At 40.1% G+C, this 13821-nt stretch overlaps 1 protein-coding gene across 1 annotated transcript in view; it reads right to left on the bottom strand.

The window, feature by feature from the left end:
* SOX1 (SRY-box transcription factor 1) overlaps positions 1 to 13608 on the bottom strand; it is an 88329-nt gene extending 74721 nt beyond the window's left edge. The window contains exon 1 of the transcript XR_011738758.1: positions 13289 to 13608. The gene's annotated coding sequence lies outside the window, so the exon portion shown is untranslated. The remainder of the gene's footprint in view (positions 1 to 13288) is intronic.
* Between the last annotated feature and the right edge of the window lie 213 nt (positions 13609 to 13821).

Below are 13821 nucleotides of genomic sequence, written 5' to 3'. Positions count from 1 at the left end.
CAGGCAAGAGCTATTTGTCCTTAGAAACATAGTGGTTGCTACGTGGTGGCCTGGGCAGAAGCATCCTTACTAACCACTTTAATACTGCCCGCACCACTGCTGTTTTCATTGAGGAGTGACTATATAAAATGCATTCACCACGGACTACCCTTGAAATGCAAATGTGGCACCTATGGATGAAATCTGTTGAACTCTAATTGCTATTGTTGTTATTGCTGCAAATAACAGCATAAACTTGAATGTCAAACCTGACTGTAATTCAAAGAAATCCAGAGGTAACCCTTCCCCATTCCCAATCCCCAAAATTAGCAGTGGTTAAAATTTTCAAAGTTTAAGATGACACATTTGCTTAGACGTGTTTCATTGTGCATGGGTAATTCAGAAGAGTAACTACACCAGGTTAAAGTCAAAAGGAAAGCAATCAGGATTTGCAGCTATTTTGTCTAGAAGTAAGGCTAGTATCACCTTTTCAGGTATGTTTTTTCTAAAGACTTCTGGCATATACTAAACCCAAGTATTTTATGAAGAATAAGAGTCAAAGGTTCTTCCGTATTTGGCTGAAACTAGAAGTTCAGAGATACCAGTCAGCTTGTTGGCCATGCCTCACTTTGAGGCTTAAGAGTGTGGTCATGGAAGGGTGAAGAACTCAGGATTTACTCTACTGTCTTCCATATCCCAAATTAATCAAGATTTGTGTAATTGGAGACCGAAAAAAAGATTTGAAGAACTATCAAATAAAGGTAGATAGAAAAAAAAGGTAACTTAATTGGCCAGACATTCACCAAACTGGTTTTAAGGATCTCTAGTCAGCCCCTGAGGGCTGAAGACAGAACGAATTATCTTATTTACTTTGCTGTTTGGAGCTTTATTACACTTTCTAATACAACTGTACTGGAAAATCTTAAACCCCCAGGGATGTGGGGAGCATTTATTTCTTAGATTTGTTTGTTTTCCAGATATAGATTCAACTGATTTCCTGACTCAGGTTAAATTACACTGAACAGGTAAAAGGGCAACTCTGTGATGCAGGGAAGAATGCCCTGGGGATTGATTCATCCTGTTCCCACTAAAAAACCCCAGGAACTTAACATTTATTAGGCTGGACATGAAGGACATACTCATATAGATAAGATACACATGGTAAATTAGCCCTTTAAAGTACAACATTGAAATCAATACACTACATAGACACCACAAAGACACTCCCATTCCTCTTCATCTAAATTAAAATCTAGGTAAAAACAGAAAAAGAGAAAGAAAATAAACCCCAAACTCATGTATCTACTTGAGCAACAAGTGTGAAAATTTCCCTCCCTCATCAGGTAAATATATAATGTGCTCAGATCAGATTTAATTTCTACAGACTTCTAATATTAGTTTGGCAAATATCCTTGCTCCTTTTGTGTCCACTTCCAGTGAAAACAAAATAATTACAACAGTACTACCTTTGTCAGCCTTGACCTGCAAAAGTATTAGATACACTCCTTCACATAGAAATATAATCTCATCAAGGAAAGAATTCCCATTAGGAGTGATCACGTTTCCTGTTCACTACAAGATATAATTCCAGAATTCAAAAATCCCTATATTCAACTCATCTCAAACATTTTTAGAACAGGAGGTCACTATATGCATGAATATTCACATACATATATCTATGTGTTCATATATAGTGTATGTGCATGTATGTTCACACACACAAACACACACACATTGTAGTGACACTAGTGTCAAACATTTTGATCACACGCTTCTAAAAGTTTTCAGAAAATCTTTACTAGACATTTGGATACAAATCTATTTCATTAAATTTCAGAACTGCCATGACACAAATTCTACAGTTATGTCCCTAAGCAAAAGACAAAAGCTATTAGATCTTAGCTTACACGAAACTATGCCAAGATCATTTAAGGAGCATGAAGCTACCTGTAATGTGACAGAAACAAACACAAACAGCAAGTGATTTCAAGTACTCTATGCAATATTTACAAAAATGTCAATCCTTGTCAAACAAGCTGAACAAAGAACACCTGTACGCCTACTGTCAGAGAGGAACTCTGTAACAGATTTCCAGGTGCACTAACATCAGCTATTTATGGGCCTTTCACTCAATATTGCTATGACATTAAATACCTAAGCAATTTCTTACATACATAATCCTATGTCATAACTAGATGTGTATTAACAAAGTATGCATATAACAGTACTTCACATTAACTCTTTATGCTTGCATTTTAGAAGAATATTTAATGCAAGAACTTCCACTAGACTCAGAAAAATGAAAGAAAGTAACCTAGTGATTCTGACTTGACAAAACACAGGCCCAAACCATATGGAAGAAAAATGTCTTTTAGCTCATGTACTAGGAAAACTTTTGTCTTCTTCATGCACTGTACAAGGACAAACCCAGCCATTCCATGCAGTAGAGGGCAACATACTGGGGCTACCATTCCTCTAACTTCCAGATGCACCCTCTTTTCTGTCATGACTTTTCCAATGAGAGCTACCACCATGTGGGAAAAAGTCCTTCTGATATCAATATAACCAGACTACCAGTTTTAATAGCGTTTAAGGTGAAACTACTTCACTCCATTCTCCTTAATGCATCAAAATATTAATCACTGGAGTTACAAGAAGGCTGAACATCTGCATGTTTATGAAGAAAGCAGTGATAATTAAGATAAAACCATCCCCTTACTGATCTCAGACTGCTCTTCCAGATTAAAAGAATAAAATTAAATAATACGACAACATTAAACATCTCAGAGGTTGCTGAGGGTGAGCAAGTTCATGACAGGCACAAACACTGATAGCTGCACCCATCCAACACCTTCTTCATTGACAAATCACTATACGACAGGTGCACACGTATAGGTTACCTTAAGGATACTGCTATTTGCTATGTGCTTTCTATTTTTCTATTTGTATTGTTCTCTTTTGAACAGAAGTACACTACTTCATTAACAATTTCAACATCCTCGAAGAATATTGGAGAAGTGGATACTGTATACACATGCTCATGTGCTATGCGAAAATGGTGAAGTCAGTTGCAATTACGCAGGTCTGTTTCCTTGCAAAGAGTTTCAGCAGTTCATCATTAAATAAAACCCTATTTCTGCCCCTCTCTATCATATGCTTTAGCAAGTGCAGTTTTTTTCAAAAAACAAGTAATCACATTTGGGTCAACCTGTATGCACTGAAGTTAAGCACTGCTTAAGTGTTTGCAGGATTAGGGTTTAAGCTTCCAATTATCTCCATTGGAGCTGTATGTCATAAACCCCAATGAATCTTTCTTATCAGTTTTAGTTCTTTTGGGGGACTAAAAATGGCAAACATGAGTAGAGACTGAGTGTTGTTTCTGTTAGGCCTACACATCTAATATACCATAATATTTACTTTCAATATTATCATCAATAATTGAGTTGGAATTAGAGAATCACTATTTGACACAGTGACAGTGCTATATGTGCCAGCTCACTTTAGGAAACTGTTAACCTGGAGTTTTGAATGTAAAATTGCATAACTTTGTAAGACATAAATATAATATATATGTGTGTAACAGATTCAACCACATGTCACTGGAAAATTACTATCAATTACTAGTGAGGCTTTGCAGCTGGTATTATTCAGTATTTCACTGTACTGAGTTGCAGGAGTCCCTGCTTACCTTGGAAAATACTGGTAAGAATTGGAGGTTGCATGGGAATTGTTAGGAGGGCATTTTGTTCATTGTTAATTGCACAGCATTATTTTTGATCCAATACTCCATGAAATATGAATGCTATCTTTCAAAAAGGTAGCAATGGACAGATCTGATTAGCATTGGGTGCCTCCAACACTGTTGCTGAATAAGATGCCAAAGAATACGTATAATTTTGGCAATTGTTCACTAGCAAAAAGGTTCTTTAAATCAGAAAAGTCATCTTAGTGATTCAATACAAACTTTTTTTTCAACATAGTAATTTTATTCATTATTTTAGTCCTACTTCTGCAAGGGAAATAAGAGGTCCACAGTGTCATTTAGGCTTTACCAGCATTTGAAACTTTGTTGCAAAAATCCTTAGTATGCTAAATAGTTCAGAGTTCAGGACTATTTTCAGTGTGGACCTGGGTGTTCACGTTGCGAGTTTGCCTCTTATGTTCACTTGGAACACTACCTCCATGCTGATGATGCTTTGTGGATGTCAGAAAAACCCTTTATCCCCAACCTCCAGCCAACATACACAGCAGTATGACTGGCTCTGTTCAAGAATTCAACACAGAGCAGAGAGGAGGACGAAGAGGATCTTTATATGCACCATACTGGCACTCATATCCTAAAGCTGCCAGTATGACACACATCCTGTTTGAATTAAAGTCTCTTTTTCACCAAGTAGGTCCTATCAAAAATATTTTAAAAAATGTCAAGACTGCATTTTGTTGACCACTAAACCCTGCTATGGCCTTACATATAAATCATTTTTGAAGCAGGGAAATACAGGTATCCAATGTAATTTTTGTCACAAGATACTGAGATTAATTAAATCAGTATCTTGTCTATATCAACTTGAAAAACGCACAGACTGTTGGTGCAATATTACTACTTGAAATTTAGATCCATGCGTAAGAAGCTTGAATTTATTTTCTGATGGCAACAAAACCAGCAGTGTGTCCTGAGAGACACCATACAACTATTAGAAATCATCAACACTTGGCATTATTTCCTCAAAAAGAAACCACTCCTAAGGTTGTAAGGATCTGACTTTTTCTTTGCTTAAGGCTGTGTTTTACACATCTGCCAACATAAGTCTTGGAGTCACAGCCCCCTATCAACTAGACAAGGCCACTGTCATCCAGTCAAATGGAAACCTGGATGCAGAGGGTCAAAATAAAGTTTGGCACATGCCTGGTTGTGTTGGTTAAGATTTCTAAGCAAGCCAACAGTCACATTTCAGAACTCTCACTCAGGTTAAATGGAAAATAAAAGCTAGAGATTGGAATAAAATCTAACTCTCCTCGCTTTTAGTAGCATTTCTTAAGGCGTCATGTGTTACTTCAGCTCTCTGTGCTAAGAAATAAACACTCATCATGCACTCTGGTATATTCAGTCTTGGCAATGGAATCTAGGACTCGGCTGAAGGAAAGTGAGAAATACGGTCTTAACCCTCCTGTTTGTTTTCCATACAGAACAGAGGCAGGCAGCAGGGAAGAGAAGTGTTCATCATCACCCCTCACACTGTTCTGTAAGTATAAAAAATCATGGCCAACAACAGAAAAAAACACCCCAACATTTTAATACTGAAGTGAAGAGAGGGAGCAGAGAAAATGTGTATAACAACTGATGACCTCTAACAATGTAGTTTTCCAGACTGCTGCTGCGTAGGATGTACTGGACGAGAAAAGTCTGTCTGTTCGGGTACAAATATGCCAAACCATAACCTGCAGAGGGCTTGTAGGAATATTAATGGCACAGTCCATCCCAACAAAAACACTGTGGATAAGCCAGTAATTAGACAAAGATCTTGAAAGAAAAAACAAAAAAAAACACCTTCATGTGTTGTCTCATTTGGGTGTAAGCTGGTGCATAATGGAAACCTAAGCCAAGGAAGTGTTAACAGCAATTTTACAAAATTTCATCCTTTTAAAACCATGTTTCCATGTCTTCTTTGCCCACTCCAAACTGTATGTATAAGTGCCTGAAAGCAAAGGTATTTTATATTATGGATCTGACCAAATAACTCCTTTACCATTACAAATGGATCTAATCAATAATTCTGTAAAACCTCTGTGACACAGCAGATCAATTCAGTGCCATGATATGACACAGAAGGCCAACTCTGGCTTGCTTATAAGGCTGATGAAGCCTTTCTTCTGAAAACAGTTTTATATACATTCATAAAGTAATGGACTACTGGGTTAGGAAATGCACACACTACAGCTCAACAATAAAGATCCTGACTGTACAGCAAAGCGGTGATGTGGGGATTCAGTTCTGCTGCACTGCAGCTTCTCATAGTGCCTTTTCATAAAGCCATCGGTAATTTTAAATGTGGAGAAGTCGCAGAGTTTTTGGAAGGAGGGGTGGGAGAAAGAAGGGTCTAGATGGAAAACTTCTATTGACATCAGCAGAGCTGGTCCTACTTGGATCTCCTGTAGCCTGAAAAAGAAAGGACACTAGTAGGAGGAGGGAAGAGTACTGCAGAGAGAGCAAGGCTTACCTCTCAGCTGGAGCAGGGGCAGAAAGGAAGCTTTTTTTTTTCTCTAATGAGCTATGCTTCTGGAAATGTGGTCAAGCACCGAAACGCTGAGTCCTAACACATAAGCACAATGCTTGTGCAGTCATTTGGCCAAAAGATTTCATCAGTGTGCAACCTCTTGTCTTCTGTCTTCTAGCTGACACTTATGCTAGCTCAGTAGTCCCCAATGGTTCAGTAATGAGCCTGCATTATTTCTCATTTAACAATGTGCACTTAAATGGTCACAAATAAGAAGTGATATCACATTTGGTGGGAAAAAAAATGTGTAAGGCAATAAAATGTGAACTACAAAGAATATGCAGATGTGATTTTAACTGCAGAGTTGTAATTATGTGAATTGTAATGCTACCACCTATAACCTGTGTTCACTCTTTTTTTATGATTCTATCAACTTTTTTCTCTCCATTTAGTTGTTTGGTCAGCTCCATAGTGCACTGATTGTTTGCATGTTGGAAAGGCAGACCATCATCAGATCATTACAGCTGGCTCCATACTATGGCCTTATGCTTCTACCATTGTACAAGAAAATTAGGTTAATAGGGCATTATTATCACCACTACTGTACTTTTACAGTAATAGAAAAGGGCAATACAAATCCATTGTCATTACTGTTTTTAATTCTAGTGTGTTATGTATCTATTTAAACAATGGCACTAACAAAATTCCAGTGGCTTATCATTTAAGTGGAAGGAATCTGGCTGAGATAACTTTGATCTGACGTGTGTTTGTTTCTATTAAACACACTCAAATGCATACTGCTTGAATGTTATGGCAGGATCGAAACATAAGGGGAGAGAACCGTACTTACTAATTTAGCAAACAACATTGTTCTCTGTCTGATCAACATAGTTTTGCATTTTAGGAATTCAAGAGAAACACCTGGTTTTACCAAGACAATCTGGATTTAAATCCAAGCATTAAATCCATCCAGCAGGAGACCACACTGGTTCAATTGCCCTGTAAAGATGGTGTGTGTCATCTGCCAGCAACAAATATTGGAAGACATCCTGCCATTCTGTGTCTTGCATGATTAGTAACATGTAAGAACTGGGTCCATGAAGCTTTTTGTCCATGAAGCTTTTTTTTTCTTTTCCAAAATGCTCTGATACAAATTCTTCTTCAGTTTACAGTTTGAAACAGCCCTTTGAGAACCTCTCCACAGTAAATGCCCCCAAACATTTCTTTTGTAGATTTTCTTTGCATTTTATACAGACTAGTCTTAAATAGAAGAGAATAATATCTGAAACAGAGTTAGATTTCTCTTCATTGTCAGTAAAACGGTACAAGTACTGCTTCAATTTTTCAGTTACTCTATAAATAATGTCTCACTGCATTTTCTTTAGTATATAAAAATGCCTGGCTTTAGTATCTTAATGCACACAGTACCTTCTATAGAGAGATCAAGGCAAGTTCACCCCCATCTTCAAATTCTCAAATGCCTTAGGTAAATTACTGTTACAAATATTTGGGGGTTAGAAGTGCACACAGAAATTACTGGTAACATTTCCCCTTTGATTGCCATCATCATGAATAACAAACACTGTCACGGTAGAAAGAGAGCAAGATGACATGATTCCATATAAAATGACACTATAAAAAACATACCTGTAAATGAAAGCTTTGAGAAACTACTATCTTTTTAATAGGAAATATAGCTCACTTGAATTAATATGCAATATTCTCTGAGGGTTTGAATTAAATACAGACCTTAATAATTACCCTAATTATTTCTGTTGTGATTCTACCTTTGAGTCTACATGAAACAAACATCTAACAATTAGTTACAGTTTCATTTAATCAACTGGTTTTGAATAAATGGTTGTTAGTATTTCTTTTAACAAACTTGTTATTTTAGAAAGACCAAAGATAAAACTGTTTGTTTCAATATAGCATTGCACATGTCATTGGTTTGGACTTTTTTTTTTTAATTATTATTTTTTTTCCCAGCGGCTGAAGTCCTCTCTCTAGCCACAAAAGAACAGCAACAAAAGCTACAGCAGAAGGTGGAACACATTATTTGGTAACACATCTCAAACACAGCCTGGACAAACCACCTCTGAGGGTAAAAACATACATCACGTTTCAGCTTCCAAGCCCAATTTAGTCTTCAGTCTCTCAACTGAGCCTGTCAATTAGGGTGTCAATTAGGCCTTGATCCAGCAGAGCACCGAAGCATGTGTGTAATCTCAGCATGTGAATAACCCTGTTGCTCACCGCAAATCAGGATGATGGTGACGGGGGACAAATGAACAGGGCTACCAGTTCATTCTCACATACAGCAATTACACCACACTTTAAAATATTTTCTTGATGAAGCAACATACTGGAAAATTGTGGCATTTGTCATCTGTGCTGCTTTTGGAGCCAGTATAAAACAAGGCTGCTGTTCATCATTTTTTTCGGTTGGTAGAAAGAAGCTAGATATTCTGTCCTCTAAAACTATCTGAGAAATCACCTCCCTTTCAAAATACACCTGATTTAAAGTGGTGCCTCTCTTTATAAAGCGATACAATTATAATTAGTTTCTTACTTACAGTGCAAACACTAGATTTTCAGTATTTGACTTTCTAGTAGATTCAGCACTTGCAAAGCTGCTGCTCCTAGATGTGTAACTTGAGCTGATTCACTGTTTTGTGCCTGAGCTTGCCTGTACCTGGAAAGAATGGTCCTTCTCTTTTTCCATAATACTGAGGTCTCCGAATTTATAGAATTGTTCCTTTAGAGTAACCTTTTGCTGATGTTGCTTAGGCATGTATACTGTGACTCTTGAAGCAAGTCAGTAGCCATTACAAACTGATGCATATTACTCTCCAATAAAGCGAAAAGTGCAGCTCCAGCACGAGGTTCCCCAGTTGGAGAATCACACACAACTGCACAATGAGGCACCTACAGAAGTACGAGCTGAAGCAGGGCTGGGAACTCCAAAGCTCAGTCCATTTTGGCAAAGGACTCCACCAGGCTGTGGCAATAGTCTTACCCTCTGGATGTTCCCTTAGTAACTAGATGAGAAATACAGAAATGTCATCTTTAAGAACTTCTACCTGACTTCTTCTGAGTTTATTCACAAATCTTGGAGTTATGCTATGCAAACATGTCTCTGTCATGTTAATGACAGAGACAAGCCAGCCCTTACAGACATGCTTTCAATGCTACGTAAATGCAAAATAAAATACCATGATAGTACTGAAGCACATTTTCCTCCCAAGTCTGATCCTCAGCTTGAGATACCGACACCCAGACAAATTCTATCTTAAGTGTAGAGCAAGTAATACAACAATGAACAGAAAACTAGGCTCAGGGTTTTCCCACACTCAATTACAAAATGCTTCCACACTGGGTAATACCACTCACAAAGGACAAGGATCAAGTAAGAGCCTCATCTTGCTCCCACTGGAATTTGTAGCAAATCTTACGCAGAAACAGAATGAAACCTAAATTTGACACCAATGTTAGAATTGATGGACTCCTTTCTATAACCTGTCAAGTCAGTGACGGGTTGTTTGTACCCTTGATTGTTACAGGGAAATTACCAGATCAGAATTCTGAATCCCTATAACAAATGAACTTTTAAAAACATAACTCTTGCTTCTCAAACACTATGCCGTGTGTTTTGTCAGGATAGTATAATACAAAAGGTTGTGATGTATACATTAAGATTTAAATGCACTCTCTCTGGAAGTGACATGAAATGTGCAGCCTTTCCAGCAATTTTTACACAAGAAAATTAACTTATTATTTCTATCTGAAGATTAAGCCTCAGAAGTATCTAAACATCAATGTTTTTTTAGCTTCTGATAACTGCTGATCCTGAAATGTTTTTTGCAGCTTTCTACCGAGAGGAAAAAAAAAGTTTACAGAAAAAGAGTGGTATTGGCAAAAACTCCTCTGTCCAATGCATCAGCATGTTTACCCATTCACACATGGCCACAGTTCACCCAAACATCTTTCCTCTGTTGAATAAAACATCTTCCTCAGATTTTTGGGTTTAAGCTGAAGAAAACACACGGTGGAAGGTGTGCACAGTCCATCACAGAAGAAAGTCACCGAGCCAGAAAACAATTCTAAAATGTGTACAGTGCTACAACAGTTAAATCTCAAAGCTGCTGAGAAATTGCTTGGATGCTATGAGCAAAAAAGTGTGGTTCCAGAGTATAATCCTAGTGATACACTATGTTCTTTGCAAAAGGTTGTGAGGCCTTGGCCTAATAAGCATAATCTCATTACACTGCAAATAAAAGTTTCCTATTTATCTCCAGATTTCAAATGAATCTAATAAGGCTTATGATACAGTCACCCAATACCCTAATCATATTTCTGCCTATCTAAAAGCAATCAGTAATTGTGTTATAGCAGAACGTGCTGACAATACCTCTGACACAGAAAGGAGAATGAGAGCCCAGCTGTACTAATTAAATTAAATGCTAGGCTGATGGAATACATTTGCTGAAGCTTGGAGAGTATGGGTGCAGAATTAATAAGCATTACAGCTTAGAGCAGGAGATGATATCATAATGGATGCAAGGTTTTGATGTGGAGAGCCTCATTCAGATTCAATGTACCATAATGTACGGATGTGACAGCTGCTTAGAGAGGTGCAGAACCTTGAACAAAGTGCACAGGAACTTTCTCTCCCCCTCCTCCTTTTTTTTCCCCCTCTCCTCTCCAGCCCTCCTCCCCCCATCTTTTTTGTTACTTGCTTAGGAACTGTATTTTAATATCATACATCAGCTCCAAAAAATACACTCTTGAGGCCACAGCTTACTATTTATGATGATGCTACTGCTTTGCACTGTGGTGTTTTGTTTTTTTTTTTCCTTCCCACCTTCTCCTGTTTCCCGTTTTTTAAAAAAAGTCCTTGGAAAATCAGTCTGCCATGCAATATGTACGCGGTTAACCATGATTTTCCCTCTCTTATTTTCAATGCCAGAACTCCCGAGTGCAACTCCTGCGAGGGCAAGGGAAGGAAACACCAACCCCAGCCCACCTCACTCACTGCGGCCATGCTACTGGGGGTGCTGTGTTTGGCAATGAGATTAAAAAATCACTTAAACCGACCCAGACCCCCGCGTTTCCCCCGGCCGGGCCTCATGCCCGTGAGAATTTTGACAGGATATTAAATTTTCTAATCCCGAACCTTCCGGACTGACCCTTCCCTCGCCAGCAAATGATATCGGCGCCTGCCGGAGAGGCCCCTCCGCCTGCCCTCAGCATGTTTTACAGCCCTTCGCAGCACCCCCGGCACACACGGACACCCCCGCGCGGGGAGCTCTTTTGCCGGTGGGTTTCCCGGCAGCCACCGCTTTCCCCTCAGCCGCCTCCCCGCCGCCCCCGTCCCGGCAGCCGGGCATCGCTGCCCGGTTCGTGTCTCCCGTCCCGAGGCGCGGGGTTGCCAGGTGCCTTCGGAAAGTTCAGCCCCGTGCGGAAGAGGGCGCGGCCAGAGCCCGGGGCTTGAGGGGCTGCCCGGAGCCCAGACCCCGCTCCCCGCCTCGGGCCGGCTCTTCCCGCCGGCCCCTTGCTCCCCCCGCCTCCCGGCCCCCCCCCAAAAAAAAAAAAAAAAAAAGGCCTCTACTGAAAACACAGTGCCTATTAAGTTGCTGAAAACAGCAGATTTCCACTGATACGATACAGATAAAGCTGACCATTAAATCGCAATTTAACATCCCTAGGCAGCAGTGGCTGCTGACAACCTCTAAAGCTTGTAATCCCATTTAACCCCCTCCTGTCACGAGCAGGCCCACCCTTCCAGAATAATGCAGGCCAAATTAAACCTGACACGGCAACAAGAGAAATAAAAACCCCTTTAGCTTAAAAGTCATGCCACAGTGGGTAACCCTGACCTTCAGCTTCCCCCGCTCCCTTCTCCAGGGAGCCCCCCCAGTCGCTGGCGTTGACAGAGATGTGTGGGGAATCGCAAGGAGGCTGGATGTCCCTGGGGACAAATTAAAGGGAATTTTACTAGACAATAAAAGGAAATGTCACCTTTTTTTCCCTTTATTATTCCTTATTTTTTCTTTTTTTCCTCCCTCCCCTTTTTAAAAAGTCTTCCTTCAGTAATAAAAGATGAACCCCAATTGCTCCCCGCTGGCTGCTCCCTGCCTGGCCGAACAAGGGGTGTCCCTGCCAGTGGTGCCCCAGCTTGTGCCGTAGCCTTCCAGCCTCAGAGGGAAGGCTTAAGTCTCCAAAGCCCCACAGCTGGCACTGAGCAACGATTTCAGGAGGAAGCTGGCCGCTTCTAAGGTCCCCTAAAATGAACACAAACCCACCAAAAACCAAAATGATTTTCCTCCCTAGCTCAGGCTTCTGCCTCTGGTCCATCTGCTTTGTTAGGAGAGGAGGGGAAAGGCATGGCAGGGTGAGACTCGTCCTGCATTATTCACACACTGTTAGCCCAGGAGGAGCTTTCAGACCTCATCTGGGCAACGTTGCACTCATTACCCTGATCTCGTTTGGGAAAATAACGCCGTTCGTTTGACAGTATTTTCAAGAATACTGGACTATATGGACAAGCCTTTCTAAACAGCGTACAGCCCCACGAATACCCCAGCGCTTGCAAATGCGGAGGATGGCCTTTCGCACCTAATCTACACACAAGCAGACCGCTACAAATTGCTCTCCAGTTCTCCTCTCTGTTTACTGCCTCGAGAAAAGCCAGAACCCAGAAAGCACCTAGATGCAGGTAAAAGTCATGTTACCACTCTCCTCAGTTTCTTATTTCTCTCTTTGCTACAGATGCAATGGGAATACCAGCCTATAACCAGAATACAAATCAACATATTTTTCTACCTGTCCATCTATCTATAAATCTACACCTATAAGCAGCCAGACCTGCCCCTGCCATCCATCACACTTTGCTCAACATTCCCCAACCTGCCCTTATTTCTGTACACTGATCAGCATGCAAACAAGCTGCCTTGCAAAACAGAGCCGTGCCTGCAGCAGGAGAGGAAAATTCCCGGATCAAGTGGAAAGTTCGCTGCACAAGTTTGCAAGTTGTTCACAGCGAGCCTCTACAACCACACCACTATCTGCACCACACCACTGCCCAGACTCACCAGTCCTGTTCCAGAGGCCCCACGGCAGGAATGAACTTGCAGGACTTCTAAATAGCAGAGCACTGAAAAAACAGGCTCGTTACCTGGACACATGGCTTCTCATTACTCCATTGCTTCAGATGCCAGATCCCTTGGTGCTGCAGATCGGCTCAAAAATTTGAAGTACTTCTTTCTTTTTGCCCCTCTTTCTTTTATTAAAAAAAGAAAAAAAAAAAAAAAAGACGCTTGACTAAAGTTAGCTTAAATTTGTTAAGAATAAAACCGGCATAAATGTTTATTTCAACTTCCTAGCGCAGCAGTGTACCGAAGCCCAGCCCGCCCAAGCCTCTTTAGCAATGGAGTGGTTTATTTAATTTGTCAGTATAATAGAAGCAGCTGAGTGAGAGACAGAGAATGCAGTGTGGTATAAAAGAAACAAAGGCTAAAAGTACCACTATTTTGATTCCCTTTTTAAAATTACTTCCAAAGTGTGGTATCTATTGTGAAGAATAATGCTGAACAAAGCACTGTGTCTTGGCAATATTCACAGAGCT

The sequence above is a fragment of the Patagioenas fasciata genome, chromosome 1 (genome assembly GCF_037038585.1).
Source record: "Patagioenas fasciata isolate bPatFas1 chromosome 1, bPatFas1.hap1, whole genome shotgun sequence".
Classification (NCBI taxonomy): Eukaryota; Metazoa; Chordata; class Aves; order Columbiformes; family Columbidae; genus Patagioenas; species Patagioenas fasciata.
Note: the sequence above shows the minus strand (reverse complement) of the source record. Positions and strands in the feature narration are given on the sequence as shown.